The sequence below is a fragment of the Pteronotus mesoamericanus genome, unplaced genomic scaffold, assembly GCF_021234165.1.
Source record: "Pteronotus mesoamericanus isolate MK-2021 breed Mesoamerican mustached bat unplaced genomic scaffold, CSHL_Meso_final contig_25, whole genome shotgun sequence".
Classification (NCBI taxonomy): Eukaryota; Metazoa; Chordata; class Mammalia; order Chiroptera; family Mormoopidae; genus Pteronotus; species Pteronotus mesoamericanus.
This window is the reverse complement of record NW_026555105.1, coordinates 18,627,127-18,644,591: the sequence shown is the minus strand read 5'-3', so window position 1 is coordinate 18,644,591 and position 17,465 is coordinate 18,627,127.

Sequence of the window (17,465 nt, the reverse complement as noted above, 5' to 3'; positions counted from 1 at the left end):
TGAAATTGTTTATGTTTGACAGGGCAGCATATCCTAACAGTGTCAGCCTAGCCCCCAGTATCGAGGCTGCTTTTCTCCTCACTGTGTTTCGTGTCACCTAATATTTGTTCTCTGCTTTAGGCCTCAAAACCACTGTGGGTGACAACAGATGTTTAGTACTCCCCATTGAGTACTAAATCTAAGCATGGACAGGTAAAATTAGGTTTCTGCCTCCAAAGAGCTTATAGCTTAGTGAGAATGATACTTTATTAGCCCCTTTTTCTGTATGAGAAAACGGTGCTTTCCTAGCATTGAATAATCAGTCCAAAAGCATAGAGCCAGCAAAAGCAAGGAACCTGGGGATCAAAGTCCAGATAACTTGATGCCAGTGGCTGCTGCTTTACCACCTTGAGAATCTGCATCGCTAAAGAGGCTGCATGCCTTCTCAATAATCTTTTCTAATCTGAATTCATACCAGGGTTTCTCAGCAGCAGCACTGTTGACATTTTGGGCCAGCTAATTCTTTGTTTTTGGAAACTGTTCTATGCATTGTAGGATTTTTAGCAGCATCACTGGTCTCTATACACGAGATCAGTGATTTTCAACCTTTTTCATCTTATGGCACACATAAACTAATTACTAAAATTCTGTGGCACACCAACCTGACCAAAAAAAAAAGGTATAATTTTGATTCATTTACACTGGGCAGCTATTGTTGTGTTAGGTGTTGTCATTTTTTTTTTTTTATTTGATAGTCTAAGGGAAAAGAGATCAGGTCCCCTGATTAAATAGTCAGGTAGTGCATGTTTTAAAAATTCTCGCTGTGGCACACAAGGTTGAAAATTGCTACACTAGATTACAGCAGTACTCTTCCCCCTAGTTGTGATAACCAAAATGTCTCCAGACGTTACAAAATTACCTCTGGTTAAGAGCCACTGGTGTATACCATTTATCTCCTCCTGGGTCTCTGACAGGTAAATATTTGGGGCATGACAATCCCCAAATCACTTTTGAGTGTGTAGGCCTTGAAGAGGAGAGAGGGAGCAGTGTGGCCCAAGTTTTTGAAAAGCCTTTTTGACTAGGAAAATGAAGACTGAAACGAGACAAATGAAATGGCAGGGAGGGGGAACAAAGGGAGAAAAATTATAGAGGTGGAGAGTAGCTCATAGGAAATCAACCTTAAGATACACAGTTCACACTAACAAAGTTAATTCACACTAACAAAGACACACCAAGTCCTAATGAGGCCTCTTGTACCTCCCTGTTTGGGAAATGCTGGTATGCTTAGCAAATAGTCTTGAGCACTGATGTGAAAAGATTTATTTTCCTTATAGCATGGTACCAGGCATGAACCTCTCTACACTGGCTACTTGCAACAGACTTTCTACAGAGATTTCTCCAAAGGTAATTGTTTTCCAGGGAAAGCCAAAATTCCCTGGGGAGTTGGCAAACGTCACAAAGCAATCAATGGTAGCTAAGCTTTTCCAGTTTTCCAAGAGATAGATCCTGCTTAGACTAAGCTAATAACAGTATCAACACATTATCATTTGTATGTTCCTAACTTCTTTCATCTAAGAACCTTATAGGTTCTTAGATGCAAAGGCATTTATTAATTTCTTCCCATAAAGGTGAGGGAAATCATTGTGATTTTCCTTTTTAATAGGTACAGAAGCCAAGTTATGGAGTCCACAAAAAATAGTGAGAAATCCAGAAATAGACTACTGGAATCTACTCTGGGCCATTCTTGATGCTCAGCACTACCCCAGGTCTCCAGCTGCCCAATAGTAAGCTAATGATATAATCCTTCAATTGTATCCTAAATTTTATGTTTTCATAGGCTTTAAAATATTCCATAGTCTCTTTATTTGACCCATAAAATAGCAGACCTATAGAGAATATGACTTAAATGGTGACAGTACTTGCTAGAACCCAGATCTCATGATTTACACACTCCCTTTATGATTCACTGTAAAAGGAAATGATAACCATTTTCTTGATAGATTATCAGGCTGTTCGAAAGAAGTGATTCAGCACACATGTACACACTCAATTCCTTGGATTGTCACTACTCATTACTCATCTTTGCCTAGCTCTTGAGAGACTTAGTAACCCCAACACCCAGCACAATGTCTATAATTTAAAAAGAGGCCCAATAAGTGTTTGTTGAAAGAATATTTGAAATAAATTAATTTCCTCCTCTCTTGTGGATAATTTAAACTCTTTCAAAATGTTTAAGGTGCCATTTTCTCTTTAAAGCCTTTTCTAATCAGCCCCATCTACTGTAATTTAACCCTCCTCTGTCGTTTATATAATGCCTATCATTTCAACTATGCTACCTTGCATCATTATTATTTTTTATTTATTTACTTTTAGGGAGGGGGGAAGAAGAGAGGAAGAAAAACACCAATCAGCTGCCAGTCACACGCCCCGAACCAGGGACCTGGTCCACAACCTAGGCATGTGCCTTGCCTGGGAATTGAACCAGGAGCTTTTCAGTTTGCGATATGATGCCCAACCCACGGAGCAACACTGGTCTGGGCTCATTTATTTTTAAATGCATGTGTCCTTTTTTTTCAGCTAGATTATAATGGCAAAGACTGTGTGTACTGTTGCCTCCTATAGTGTCTTAAATCTAGTAGCGCCTTAATGCTGTAAATTATTGGTGATGTTTACCAGGGCTACTTAGTATTTTGGCATCTCAACAGAAGACTTCAAAACTCTTTAAGAAAACCACAATGAGATACCACCTCATACCCAACTTCTGGGTTTGTGTAAGGACCAAATAGGGAAAAAAAAGTAACCAATTACTCTTAAGATAAATTTTGTAGTCTTTTTCCCAGTATTCTAGTGTCCCCAATATCTTTTAATATTTATTATAAGTTTCGCATCTTATTTCATAACAAAATACTCCTAAAGATGCCTCAGCAATGACCATTTACCACTTCAAAGGATATGTGTGCTAAACTCTTCAATTTGGTCTGCTCACCTTATAATTTGGTTCCAGGAAAACAGCAAATAAACAGTTTTTATGAGGACTATTGATGACCTAAGATGCTAATTACTAATGTAGTTTAGCATTAATTGAGGAAGCACAAGCTTAGGATTTCATGTGAGCATAAAAAGCTGGTCCCAAATTGGCTGTATAAGAGGAAGAACAAATATCTCCTGAGTACATACTAAGTGTCAGGCCCTACAGCAGATGTTTTACATACATTATCTAATTTAATCCTCACAACAGACTTGTCAGGTTAATAATATTATACTCATTTTATAAACAGGAAAATGAAGCACAGAGAGGTTAAGTCACCCAGTATCACACAATGAATGATGGAGACAGAATTCGAGTCCAGGTCTGTGTGACTCTGAGACACATACTCTTTCTACTCTGTTACACTGCCTCTCAAAACGTATCTGACTTTGTCTGTTGGTAATAGAGTTAATGATAAATAACATATAGATATATTAATATATTCGTACATTTATATCATTTATCTTATTTGGTCATTACAAGTAAGATAGGCTGTGTAGGGATGATTATCACTACATTACAGATGAAGTAACAGAGGGTCAGAAAATTTAACTTACCTAACATCAGCCAACAAAGAAATGATAACAGAACTTGAAAACAAGTACTGCAGTTCTCGGACCCGGGCTGTTTCCACATCGGCATCATGAGACTAGAATTTTACTTCTGAATTTTCTGGTTTTGACACTTGTTTTGGGAACAAGAGAGCGAGCATCTTGATAGCCTTGCAACTCTTGTTTTACATGGACAGATTAAATACATGTTCATTTCTATGTTTTCTCATTCTCAAATCACGGTGAGTAAATATTTTAAAGTTATTCACTCATGAGGACAAGGAGAGTAAGAAAAATAATAGCAAATGAAAGATATCATCAAATTTTTAGAAGATAAAAAGTTGAGCTGAGAAAACAATTCCAAATGCTTGAGAGGGGTATTCTAACAGGAGGCTAGCAGTTTCATATTGCAGAATACTAGAATTGCAGGAATTGGAAGGAGCAGATACTGCACCAGCAAAGATATGTAATGAGCTGAAAAGAGGGACATTGGCTGAAACTCTATATAAGAAGTTAAACTACCAGTTCCCCTCCTCATTCTGCTTAGTTAGGCAACTATCCCTCTATCTCCTTTGCAGAACCCTGGGGATTTATTCTGTGAAAAAAAATTGAACTAGAGAAGACTCAGACTGATAATCCTAGACACAGCTAAAGATTATAGCTGGGGAGGGTGGATACCACACTGAAAGCAGAGATCAGATGAATGTCTATGTACTGAAGAGGACTCACCCAGTCCTCTTCCTCTGTTTTACTCCAAAAATTCCAATAGCAAGACATTCTCCAGGCAGAATAGCAGAGAATTAATTTTGGGAGAAACTTAAAATTGAGTAACTGCAGAAGAAAGACTTATAGACACTGATACTTGAGGGTCTCCCCACAAATCATCCTATAATGAAGCCCACCAATTGACAAACTCTTGTTAACACAAAGTTTCCAAATACCTTTGTAGTGACTCTCAAATATGAAGGGACAGCAAAGGATCACCAGGTAGTTGAGAGAAACCTTCACCAAGAATGACAGCATCAAATAGAAATGGAAAAGAAAAAAGAAACTGCCATGGCTGATGTGGCTCAGTGGACTGAGCATCAGCCTATGGACCAAAAGGTTGCTCGTTCAATTCCTGGTTAGGGCACACATTTGGATTGTAAGCATCCCCAGTTGGGGGTATGCCAGAAGCAGCCAGTCAATGTTTCTCTCACACATTGATGTTTCTCTCCCTCTTCCTCCCTCCCCTCTTTCTAAAAATAAATAAAGTAAAATCACAGAGGTTTTAGGAAACAGGATCAACCTACAATAGAGGTAAAAGGAGGTCCCAAGATAAAGGAGTGCACCAAGGAAGTATTTTCAGTGAAACTGACCTGTTTGGCAGTGTTGTAAATAATATAGGCGTTTTACATTTCCGTTGAGTCTAGAAGAATTAGTGATACTGATAAAGGAAATATGTCAAACAAAAAACTGAGTCAATTATTAATTTCAGGAAGAACAAAAGGTTGTATAAGAAGGGTCCAGCAGAAGTAAGGCCTGACTGAGTATGGTTGGTAGGGTAAGAATATGGGTGTAATAATTTATAGTTTTAATTTGAAAATTTCACCTAAAATGTCATACGGTGTGCTTGAGTGTGATATTGTTATGTTACAGAATTACATGCTTATGATTTTGTGAGATTTTGTAATAAAAAGGGGTGTTGCTTGTGCCAGACCTGTATAATTATAATGCAACTAATTGATCCATAAGTAAACCACACTTGTACAGCTATAATAAGGTTAATATGCAACATTGATTTAATTTAAAATATTGTAATATAACAATATTGGGGGGCTAGAGGGAGGGCGTTGGGCTGTGCGGCAGCTAAACAGGGCGCACCGCCGCGGGGGAGCACCGCTGGGGTCGCTGCTCCTCCCTGCCTGGGCAGCAACCACCGTGCCGGGGGAAGGAGCGTGCCACAGGGAGCGCAGTGCTCCCTGAATCTGAGGGAAACCATCGGGGGCCAGCTGAGGTGGGAGCAGGGCTCTGAATCCTGCAGAGCCTGTCCTGGGGTTGTCATGGATGCGGGGAATAAACATGAATCGTAGCAAACACTTCTCTGTTTGCCAGGAGAGCAGACGTGAGCTCATCCCTCTAGTGGAGAAGGCCCCGTTGCCCTTTGTTCCAAGGCTTTTATTTAAAAGCTTATCAGTGCGGCTAGGTAACAGGAATGCATAGGTTATCTCATTACATTAGTATGTTAAGTTTCACAGAGAATATATGATGCTCTTACGAAGACTAGTGGCAGAACACACTGATTTACATGGGTCCGAGAGGAGACTAGTATAAACAAGTGAGAGACTAAAGATAAGGGTAAAGTAGATGTAAGGGTGCCTAAGGATACAGGGTAAGGGGTGCAAATAATGTAAATGTCCTTCTCAACATGAGCTGGCCAGAGTTTTGAGGGAAGAATAGAGCACACTTTAAAGAATTTACTTTTAGGCCTGATTTCCCCAGGAACCGTCAGATCTGATTTAGGGCTGATTCCTGCACGGTTTCAAGCCTGAGCCAGGTCAGAGGAGGGAACCACCAAGAGATAAGGAGACTGCTTTCAGCTATAATGAGGACTCCAGCCATGTCCAAGACAAACTGAGAGGTGAGGGCCTTTTTGCCCCTTCTCTGTGTTCTTCCAGTTTCTTGTCTGCTGCACATAATTGGTCAGTGCCTAGCTTAGGTTGCCCCTTCCTCAAGGAGTCTTACCCATCATTGACAAGGACCCTCACAGGGCAAAGCAGAGAGGCAGGAGCTATGCCCCTGCCAGAGGGGACAGGCTGTATTTCCTCAGGAGCCTGTTTCTCCAAGGCCTGCTGATTATTTCCAGCCTTTGGGCCCTCCAGCCTGTCGGCAGGGTTACAGCTTCTGAAACCAGACAGGGTGTTTCCCAACAGGAGGGAAAGGAAAAGGTGTTGGATATTGATTTTTTTATATTAGGTGCTGTTTGAATTTACAAATCAAGAAATAGCATAAATATTTTATTTAGGAAAAGGTTGGTAAATATGAAAAGAAAAGAAGTAAATAAAAGATTTTGGAGGAAGTCTCAGGTTTTGGGGAGGCCACTGCTTTCTTTGTTTTTACTGAGACTGTGTGTGAAAATATACTCCTGGTTTGGTTTTTAGGACCCTTATAGTTCCACATAACTTTTAAAGTATTTACATGTCTTACCTTGAGAGAGAAAGAGAGAGAGAACATCTTTTGTGTCAATCTAGTAGACCTATAGTATAAAATGACCTTATGAATTTTCCTAATAGAGAAGTCCTAGAGGAATACTAGAAAATAATAACCTCAGATATTTGTGAAGAATATAACCTTAACTATTTAGACCATTTTCCTTGAGGTATCACATTTAGTTTGGGGTGTCACAGGTACTCCTCTCCCCAAAATGAAATAAGGTGTAATGGTAGAGCGTTGCTATCTTCTGAGTTCTAATCAATCTTACTGGCTGATTTTTTTAAAAAAATCATGAATTAAATGAATTTTATAGATCTTCTGGACTCTCAAGAAGATGTTACCCTCAAAACTAATATTGTGAGAAATTAGGAAACCTGTGTTTAAGTCTCCATTATGTGACCTTAGCTATACTATTGTTTCTGGCCTTCCCATTTCTTCTATTTACTCCAGAAACTAAATTGCAATGAATAACATTCAAAAAGAACTGCTTCATGCCAAATTCATCTAATAGTAAATATGCTCCAGTGTACTTATTAGGGATTATTCAGTCTCCTCTATTAAACTTGAAGAACTTCTAAAGTACCAATTATGTACGTCTTTGCTTCTGAAATTTCCCACATGTCGTGTTATTACTGTTCTCTGCTTTTAATGGGCACCAAATTAATGTTTGCAGAAATGTATTGACTGGTATTCTGAGGGTCATGTTTGTTATTAAATGTTCCTGTAATTCTCTGAAAAAGACAGAAAGTTCCATATGCTCCAGGAAAATTCTATCTTCATTGTTAAAATTAGGCCTAAGTTGGAGCTAAACAATAAAGTAAAAACCAGACATTGTTTTCTTTCAAAGAAAGAGCTTCTTAATGATTTATATTTTTATATAAAAAAAGAAAGATTATCCAAGACACTGGAATACACCACAGATTTGGTAAACTTAATTCTTATTCTCATTTCTATCCCTTTTCTTATGAGTATTAACAGAAAAAACCATGACCTATCTAAACAAATAAAACTATAACATGGAAAGATGAAGCCTAATGAGGGAGACGTGAGGGCAGGCCCCTCAAAAACCGCAATTATCTTCTGTAGAGTGGGCCCCTTGAAGTACAGGTTTCCCCTGCTAGGTGAATGTTCTGGGAACCCATCTGTACCAATGTACTAGCTGGCATTGTTGTGAGAGGCTGTCTTCAGCTTCAGTGAATTTTTTGTGAAGACTCTTTCAATGCTTTTGCCCATTTCATGATGGGTAATTAAGGAGTGCACCTGCCCATACCATGCTGAGTGTTCAGCAGTTTTTGACCAAAAATGGTGTGACCCCTGTGCTCCACCCTCCCTGTTCACGCAATCTCACCTTGAGCGACACATCTTTGTTTTCCCAACAAATAAAGCCCCCAGAGGGAAACATTTTGCTACTGTGGAAGAAATGAAACAAAAAATGGAAGAAGCACTAAAAGGCATCAAAATTGATGAGTTCAAAAACTGTTTTGAGCACTGGAAAAAAATGTCGCGATAGATGTATTGCATCAAATGGAGAGTACTTTGAAGGTGACTGAAGTTTAAGCATGAAAGAATAAGATATATAATTTTTTATAAATACCAGTTTGTTTGGGTCCCCCCTCATATAAGGAGAGTTTTTATGATCTTGAAAAGTGTAAAAAGAGTAAGGCTTAATTTTTTAAACAATACCTAGCATTTTAAAACTTCAACTCACCTTTGCAAATTTTACTTTAGGAGAATAAAAATAACATTAAAATGCCCTATAGCTAGTAGATCTTAAAGTTATAGAACAAACCATTTCATACATTTTAGAAAACTGATTTTTCAATTAAGATTGTATGATAGCTAGTATTTATTGAGTGCTTCCTTTTGAACACTCTTCTAAGATCCTTAATATATTACCTTATTTTCCTATATCAAACAGCCCCGTGAAATAGGTACTATAATTACTCCCATTTTGCAAATAAGAAAATGGATTCAAAGGGATTAAGTAATTAAATATCTTCCAGATATAATCTGAGCAGTTCCTGAATATTGTACCTCCTTTAACTGTGACAACATTTTTCACTTTATAGTAACTGTATCATACTGATTTTCAGCCTTTGGAGAATTTTTTTAGCCTGGTTCTGTTACCATTATAGTTATATCTCCTATCTCTATGTTATACATTAATTTTATAGGTATAGATTATATACTTTTCTCTAGTTAATAAAAAATGTTGAAGGGACAAGGCCAAGTGTGGCCCACTACTATAGACCTTTGTCCAGATTCACATGTTCCTTTCATCAACAAGGATGAGAATCTTGAAAACTATACAGCCATAGCTGAGATGACCACTGGATAGATAGAAATACCGTGCTCTCTCTTCCCTCTCAACAGTTTATACTACATTGGTTTTGAGTTGGGGCCTGAAAAATGAAAGGAAGATAAAAAATTTAGAAGAGTAGCATCTCCTCTCCATCCTTCAGTGAGGTTATGCACAATTCTGGGTCAGAGCGAAATGTGAAAAAAGAGGAATCCAGAACCTTGGTAATCTTACCTTTCCTCTAGGTAGATCTAAATTCTTTATATTCTGAGTCTACCACTCACTTTTACAAAGAGAAGAACTTTCTTTTTTCTAAGTTTCCACCTCTTTCCCTATCTAAGACCTGAGTCTTTCATCCTCACTTTCTGAATTTTTTCTAACAGCTTTCCCTTCTACTGCCAGTCCCAGCATTCACACAGAAACAGCTTAGAATAAAGCATTGACCAGTTTATGAGCATTAGAAACTCTCATGCAACCCCAAACACAGCCTTAACTTCAGATTTTCCAAAGTGGAAGTTTGTATTACTGTTTTTCTGGCATAATGGAAATAAATACTCATAAAAATGAAACAATACAGAAATTTCAAAATACAAGCCATCCAGAATTTTTATTAGGCATACAAATATACACATACATGCTTTTGCATTCCACTATATAATTTTTTTTCAGTTAATAAATTTTGGTCTTGTGGAACCACAAAAGACCCCAAATAGTCTCAGCAATCTTGAGAAAGAACAACAAAATTGGAGGTATGATGCTCCCTGATACCAAACCATAATATAAGTCCATAGTAATTAAAACAGCATGGTCCTGGCATAAAAATAGACATACAGATCTATGGAACAGAATAGAGAGCCAGAAATAAACCCATGCCTATATGGTCAATTAATATTTGACAAAGGAGGCAAGAACATGTAATTGGGTAAAGACAATCTATTCAATAAACAGTTCTGGGAAAATTGAACAGGCATGTGGAAAAAAATGAAACTAGATCACGTTCTTACACCATATACAAGAATAAACTCAAAATGGATTAAAGGCTTAAATATAAGACTTGAAACCATGAAAATCCTAGAAGAAAAGACAGACAGTAAAATCTCTGACTTTTTTTTTTTTTTAAATTTTAGAGATGGGAAGAGGAGAGAGAGGGGGAGAGAAACATCAATGTGTGGTTACATTTTGCATGCCCCCTGCTGGCACCTGGCCTGCAACCCAGGCAAGTGCCCTGACTGGGAATTGAACCCACGACCCTTTGGTTCACAGGCTGGCACACAGTCCACTGAGCCACACCAGCCAGGGCTCTGACATTTCTCTTAGCAATATTTTTTCTGGTATATTCCCAGGAAAGGGAAATAATAGAAAAAAAATAAACAATTGGTACTATATCAAACTAAAAAGTTTCTGCACAACAAAGGAAACCATCAACAAAACAAAAAGCCTACTGAATGGGAGAAAATATTTGCCAATGATACATCTGATAACAGATTAATATGCCAAATTTATAAAGAATTCATACTACTCAACACCAAAAAAATTAAGCAATTTAATTTAAAAATGGGCAGAGGACCTGAATGGACACTTCTATAAAGAGGACATACATATGGCCAATGTCTATGAAAAGATGCTCATGTCACTAATAGAGAAATGCAAATTAAGCCACAATGAGATATTACCTCATACCTGTCAGAATGGCTATTATCAATAAGTCCACAAATGGCAAGTGTTGGAGAGGGTGTGGAGAAAAGGGAACCCTCACACACTGTTGGTGGGAATGCAGATTGATGTAGCCACTATGGAAAACAGTGTAGAAGTTCCTCAAAAAATTAAAAATAGAACTGCCTTTTGGCCCAGCAATTCTACTTCTTTGTGTTATCTGAAAAACACAAAACACTAATTCAAAAGAGTGTATGAACCCCTATGTTCATGGCAGCATCATTTACAATAGCCAAGATACAGAATCAACCCAAGTGCCCATCAAGAAATGACTGGAAAAAAGAAAATGTGGTGTATATATATACAACAGAATATTACTCAGCCATAAAAAGAATGAAATCTTACCATTAGCAACAACATGGATGGACCTAGAAGGTATTATGCTAAGTGAAATTAGTCAGAGAAAGACAAATGCCATATGATTTCACTTATATATGGAATCTAAAAAAATAACATAAATGAACAAGCAAACTTGAAACAGACTCATAGACACAGAGAGTGTACTGGTGGTTGCCAGAGGGTAGAGGGGTTGGGAGACTGAGTAAAAGAGATGAAGGGATTAAGAAGTACAAAGAGGCAGTTTCAAAACAGTCACAAGCATGTAACGTACAGCATAGAGAGTATAATCAATAATAAATAATATTGCAATAATAATATGGTACCAGGTGGGACTGCAAATACTGTGCAGAACACTTTTTAAATTATATAATTGTGTAACTAAGTTTCAGTGTACTGTGCTGTACACCTAAAACCAATACAAAATAACATTGAAAGTAAAATAAATGCATAAATTGTTGTCTTCTTTCTATGTCAGTACTAACAGATCTATCTTTTTATTATTAAAATTGCATACTAAAGTGAACCATAAAGTGTGGAAAAATAGGTAAACACATAACTGATTTATCAATATGACATTACAATGCATGATATGTTCAATGTGTTATCCTTCATTAGCAATGTATAGCTCAATGAGCTGTACAAAAATGCTATTAACATAGTACATAAATTCAGTATTTCCATCAATCCCTACACATGCATTGAAATGTATTTTCTCAGATGATTCTGGCTTTGGTTTTACTGAATGAGCCTGTATACCAGAAAAAGTAACCAAGGAGGGCAAGTGTCTATCTGATTTTTGAAAATATATTTTATTGATTATGCTATTACAGCTGCCCCAGTTTTTCCCCTTTACCCCCCTTCATTCAGTACCCCCATTCCCTCCCATCAATTCCCCCTTAGTTCATGTCCAAGGTCATGCATATAAGTTCTTTGACTACTCTATTACTTATATTGTTCTTAACATCCCCCTGTCTATTTTGTACCTATCAATTTGTGCTTCTTAATCCCTGCACCTTTCTCTCTCTTTCCCTGCCTCTCAACTGATAGCCCTCTGAATGATCTCTATACCTGTGAATCTGTTCCTGATCTGCTTGTTTGCTTAGTTTGTTATTTGGATTCAATTACTGACAATTGTGAATTTATTGCCATTTTAATGTTCATTGTTTTGATCTTCTTTTTCTTATATAATTCCCTTTAGCATTTCATGTAATAATGGCTTGGTGATGATGAACTCCTTTAGTTTTACCTTGTCTGGGAAGCACTGTATCTACTCTTCAATTCTAAATGATAGCTTTGCTGGATAGAACAATCAAGGCTGTAGGTCCTTGCTTTTTATCACTTTGAATACTTCTTAAGTCTCTTCTAGCCTGCAAAGTTTCTTTTGAGAAATGAGCTGACAGTCTTATGGAAACTCCTTTGTAGGTAATTGCTTTTCTCTTGCTGCTTTTCAGATTCTCTCTTTAACTTGAACATTTGACTTTTTAATTATAATGTGTCTTGGTGTGGTCTCCTTTGGGTCCAACTTGTTTGGGACTCTCTGTGCTTACTGGACTTGTATATATATTTCCTTCACCAAATTAGGGAAGTTTTCTTTCATTATTTTTTCAAATATGTTTTCAGTTTCTTGCTATTCCTCTTCTTCTGGCATCGCTATGATTCGATTGTTGGTATATTTAAAGATGTCTCAACATTTTTTTAATTCTTTTTTCTCCCTGCTATTCTGATTGAATGCTTTTTCCTTCCTTGTGTTCCAAATCATTGATCTGATTCTTGGCTTCATGCTCTCCACTGTTGGTTCCCTGTAGATTTTTCTTTATTTCACTTAATGCCACCTTCATTTCTGTCTGGGTCTTTTTTATGCCATTGAAGTACCAATGAGCTTCTGGCACATCCTGATAACCAGTGTTTTGAACTGTGAATATGGTAGGTTGCTTATCTCCATTTCATTTAATTCTTTTTTGGAGTTTTGTTCTGTTCTTTCATTTGAGCCATATTTTGTTTTCTCCTCATTTTGGCAGCCTCTGTGTGTTTGTTTCTGTGTGTTAGGTAGAGGTGCTTTGACTCCCTGTCTTAGCACACCTGTTAAGTTGTATGGGGCAGCACCTTAAGTAAATGCCAGCGTGTCACCACTCTGCTGCTCTGTGTGGGGGAGGGCTCACAGAAGAGACTGACTGGCCTCTCAAGTTTTGCCTGGGAGGAAGCCGTCTCCCTGCTTGCACTTTCTCCCCATATGCCACTGGTGCTCTTCCATCTGTTGCATCGGTGCTGAATCCCAGAGAGGATGGTCTGCATGAGTCCTACGTCCATTGTGGGAATTCCACAGTGGACTATGAGTCAAATGGACCAGGTTCTTTACCAATAAACTCTAAGGAAAAGAAATATGGGGAAAAATTAATTAATACATTTAAAACACAGAGCAAAGAAAAGGATATATTTAAAAAAATTAAAAGTCAAGACTAAACTGCAGAATCACATCAGGTGATAAAGACGATAAAAAATATAGAAAATTATTGCTATAAAAGTCAGGATAGTGGTTACTTTTGAGAAAATTATTGCTATGAAAGTCCGGTGCTTGGGATTGGGAGAAGGTAATAATTCATTAGATTATGTGTGTATGTAGTTTTTTGTATCTGTATTATTTTACAATAAAAACCATTAAAAGCAAATAAAAAGCAATTATAGATGGTTATACAACATAGTAAATATACTAAAACCACTAAACATACACTTTAAATGTTAAATTTTTATGTTATGTGAGTTGTATCTCAAAGAAATTTTTAGAAAGGAATAAAAATTAGAGAATTTTAAAATTTTTTATTGAATTTATGGGGGTAACATTGGTTAATAAACTTATGTAGGTTTTAGGTGTACAATTCTGTTATACATCATCTGTATATTGTATTGCGTGTTCACCATCCCAAGTCAAGTCTCTTTCCATCACCATTTATTCTCCCTTTACTCTCTTCTACCTTCCCCAACCCCCTTTCCCTCTGGTAAAATTAGAGAATTCATTTTTTTAAAATGTACATTTAAATTTATTTTATTATTTTAAATTTATACATCATGTTTATTCTATTACAGTTGCCTCAATTTTTCCCTCTTTACCTCCCTCCACCCATCCCACCCCTACCCCTCCTTCCACAGTCAATTCCTTCTCTGTTGTCCATGTCTACATTATTGTCTAGTCCCTTCCCCTTCTTTCCATCATTGACCTCTTTCCCCATCCCCTCTGGTCACTTTTAGTCTGCTCATTTTTTCCATGCCTATGGTTTATTTTGTTTGTTAGTTCATTTTGTTGAATAGATTCTACTTATAGGTGAGATCATATCGTATTTGTCTTTCATCAACCGGCTTACTTCACTTAGCTTAATATTCTCCAGTTCCATCCATGTTGTCACAAAAGGTAGGATATCCATCTCTCTCTCTCCCCCTCTCTTTCTTAAATGCAGATTGATTTTATTTATTTTTTTAAATGTCAAAGTTAATTATAAAATATTAAAAAATTTAAAACCATTATAAAGTCTTGGCAATTAAAGCAACATGACACCAGCACAGAAATAATCAGGTAGATCAGTGAAATATAATGAGCATTCTAGAGACAAACATATATATCTCTCTAACAATGTAATATATAATTAACTTGATATTTCAAACCAATGGGGAAAATAAGGCTTATTCAACAAATAAGGAGCATGGACCACTGTTACTTGAAATAAAGCAAATATAGAGCCCTATTTCACACATTATACAAGAAATATTCAAGTGAGTTAAAAATCAATAAGGAGTTTTAGGAGAAAATACAAACTAATATTTTTCTTACCCTGAAGTGAAATATTCAAACCCAGAAGCTATAAAGTATTGACAATATGACTATATTAAACATTTAAGACTGTACAGTAATTTACATATTAAGAAAAGGACAAGTACTAGAATAGGAAAGTATTTGCAATACATCTTAATAAGGGTTAATTGTTTTGTTTGTTTGTTTTTAGGGAAAAAAATTCTACAAACCTTTAATCAAAAAATGGATAAAGAATACCAAAAAGTCATTTAAAGCTTTTTAAAAATAATAGAAATAGGCAAGAAGTATACAAAAACAGGTTTAGTTTTAACAAATAATAAAGGAACAATTGAAATAACACATGATTGTCACAATCAGATTAATACATATTAAAAAATATTGGTAATATCAGGTATTGCAACTGGGAAAGGAACTGGGTAGTCATCGACTCTTTTTCGTCATCTTAAATCAGTCCCTTTAGCATATTTTTCAGTGCTGGTTTGGTGAAGGTGTATTCTTTTAGCCTTATTTTGTCTGGGAAACTCCTTATTTCACCTTCCATTTTAATTGAGAGCCTTGCTCTGTAGAGCAGTCTTGGTAGCAGGCCTTTGCTTTTCATGACTTGGAATATTTCTTGACAGTCCCTTCTGGCTTGCAGTGTTTCTGTTGAGAAGTCAGCTGCTAGCTGAATTGGGGCTCCCTCATATGTTACTACCTGTTTCTCCCTTGTTTGCTTTAGGATTCTCTGTTTGTCTTTAATATTTGCCATTCTAATGCTGACGTGTCTCGGAGTGGGCCTCATTGGGTTCCTCTTGAATGGGACCCTCTGTGCTTCCTAAACTTGTGTGACTTTTCCTCTCTTCAAATTAGGGAAGTTTTCCATCATTACTTTTTCAAACAGGTTCTCTATCCCTTCCTCATCCTCTTCTCCTTCTGGTATCCCTGCTATACGGATATGTTTATATTTCAGGTTATCCTGCATTTCTCTCAACGCCTCTTCATTCTTTCTGAGTCTTTTTTCATTTTCTTGTTCTTTCTGGGAGCTTTTTTTTACCTTGTCCTCCAGCTCGCTGATTCGGTCCTCAGCTTCATCTAGCTTGCTTTTGATTCCTTCTACTGTGTTCTTCAATTCAGAAATTGTATTCTTCATTTTCTCTTGTGTCTTGTTGATAGTTGCTATGTCCTTTTTCATGCTGATATAGTTTGCAGTAAGTTCCTCGTAGTTTCCCTGATGTTTTTTGTAATTCTCTCTGAGCTCATTGAGCTGATTGAGCTTCCTTAGAACCGTTGTTTGGAACTCAAGAACTCAATATCTGATAGTTACTGGCCTGTATTTCATTTAGTTCTCTTTGTGGGGATCCCTCCTTTCCCTTCGAGTGGGGCGTATTTCTTTATCTTCCCATTATTTGTGAGACTCTTCTCTTTTGCTTCTAATTCTTGAGATGATCTGTCTTGATTTCCCAACTTCATGGTATAAACTTCTATGGCTGGAGACCGCTGTTTTTACTTTCTGGATCTGACTCTGATGATGTCAGATGTCATCCCTGTCTGCCCTTAGGCAGTCTGTTTGAGACTTCCAGTAATCTACTGTTTGTGGCTGTCTCCTTCAGCTGTTAATCTAATCACTCTGCACTCAGCTGGTTGCCTTAGATAGCTCAGGGCAGGGCGGAGTCCCTCCTGGGGGCGGGGTTATTGGGTCCTCTCACGCTGCTGCTATATGGGGGAGGAGTCAGCACCGGGATCCCGCCAGCTACTCTCTCTTTTCTCTCCCCAAAGCCTCCATCCCCAGTCTCTCCTCAAGTATTTCCAGAATTCTCTGCTCCCTCTTTAGCCAGGGATCTTACTATCTGTGGCTGCCACTCTGCACTCAGCAGGCGTCTTAGCACAGGGTGGGGTGGAGTCGCAGTTGGGGGCGAGGCTATTGGGTCCTCTGACGCTGTTGCTGTTCAGGTGGAGTGGTCTATACCTGAGCAAGATGGCTGCTGTTGCATGGGGGATGAGTCAGCACCGAGATCCTGCCGGCTACTCTCTCTTTTCTCTCCCCAAAGCCTCCTTCCCCAGTCTCTTCTCAGGTGTCTCTAGCCCACTCTGCCCCCGACTCTGCTGGAGACCAGGGTAAGTGGCTGCAAATAAAAATTTATGCGTTGGTCCTTTAAACAGTTCATTGCGTCTCCAGCCGCCTGTCTTTGGCAGAGAGCAACCCTGCCACTTTTCACAGCTGGCTATTTTCTGTGTACTTTTTGGGCTCCAGTGCTGTGGGCTAGAGATCCCCGCTTTTGGTTTAGACCCCACTCTCCTTAGGGAGATACAACTGGCCGTTTCAATATCCTTCTGGTGCTGCCACTGGTGGGCGCCCAGCCAACATTCTTGAGTCTCCACTGCACTCCTGACCAGTTAGATTGTGCTAAAGCCAATTTTTCTGCCTCCATGGTTACAAGGCTCCTCTCTTGCTCTTGTTCAGTTGTTTGTTCCAGGTGATTTCTCCACAATTTAGTTGTAATTCCAGGTTGGTCCTGGGAGGAGGTCAGTATGACTTCCACTCACTCTTCCACCATCTTGATTCTATCAAATTAGAGAGTTAAA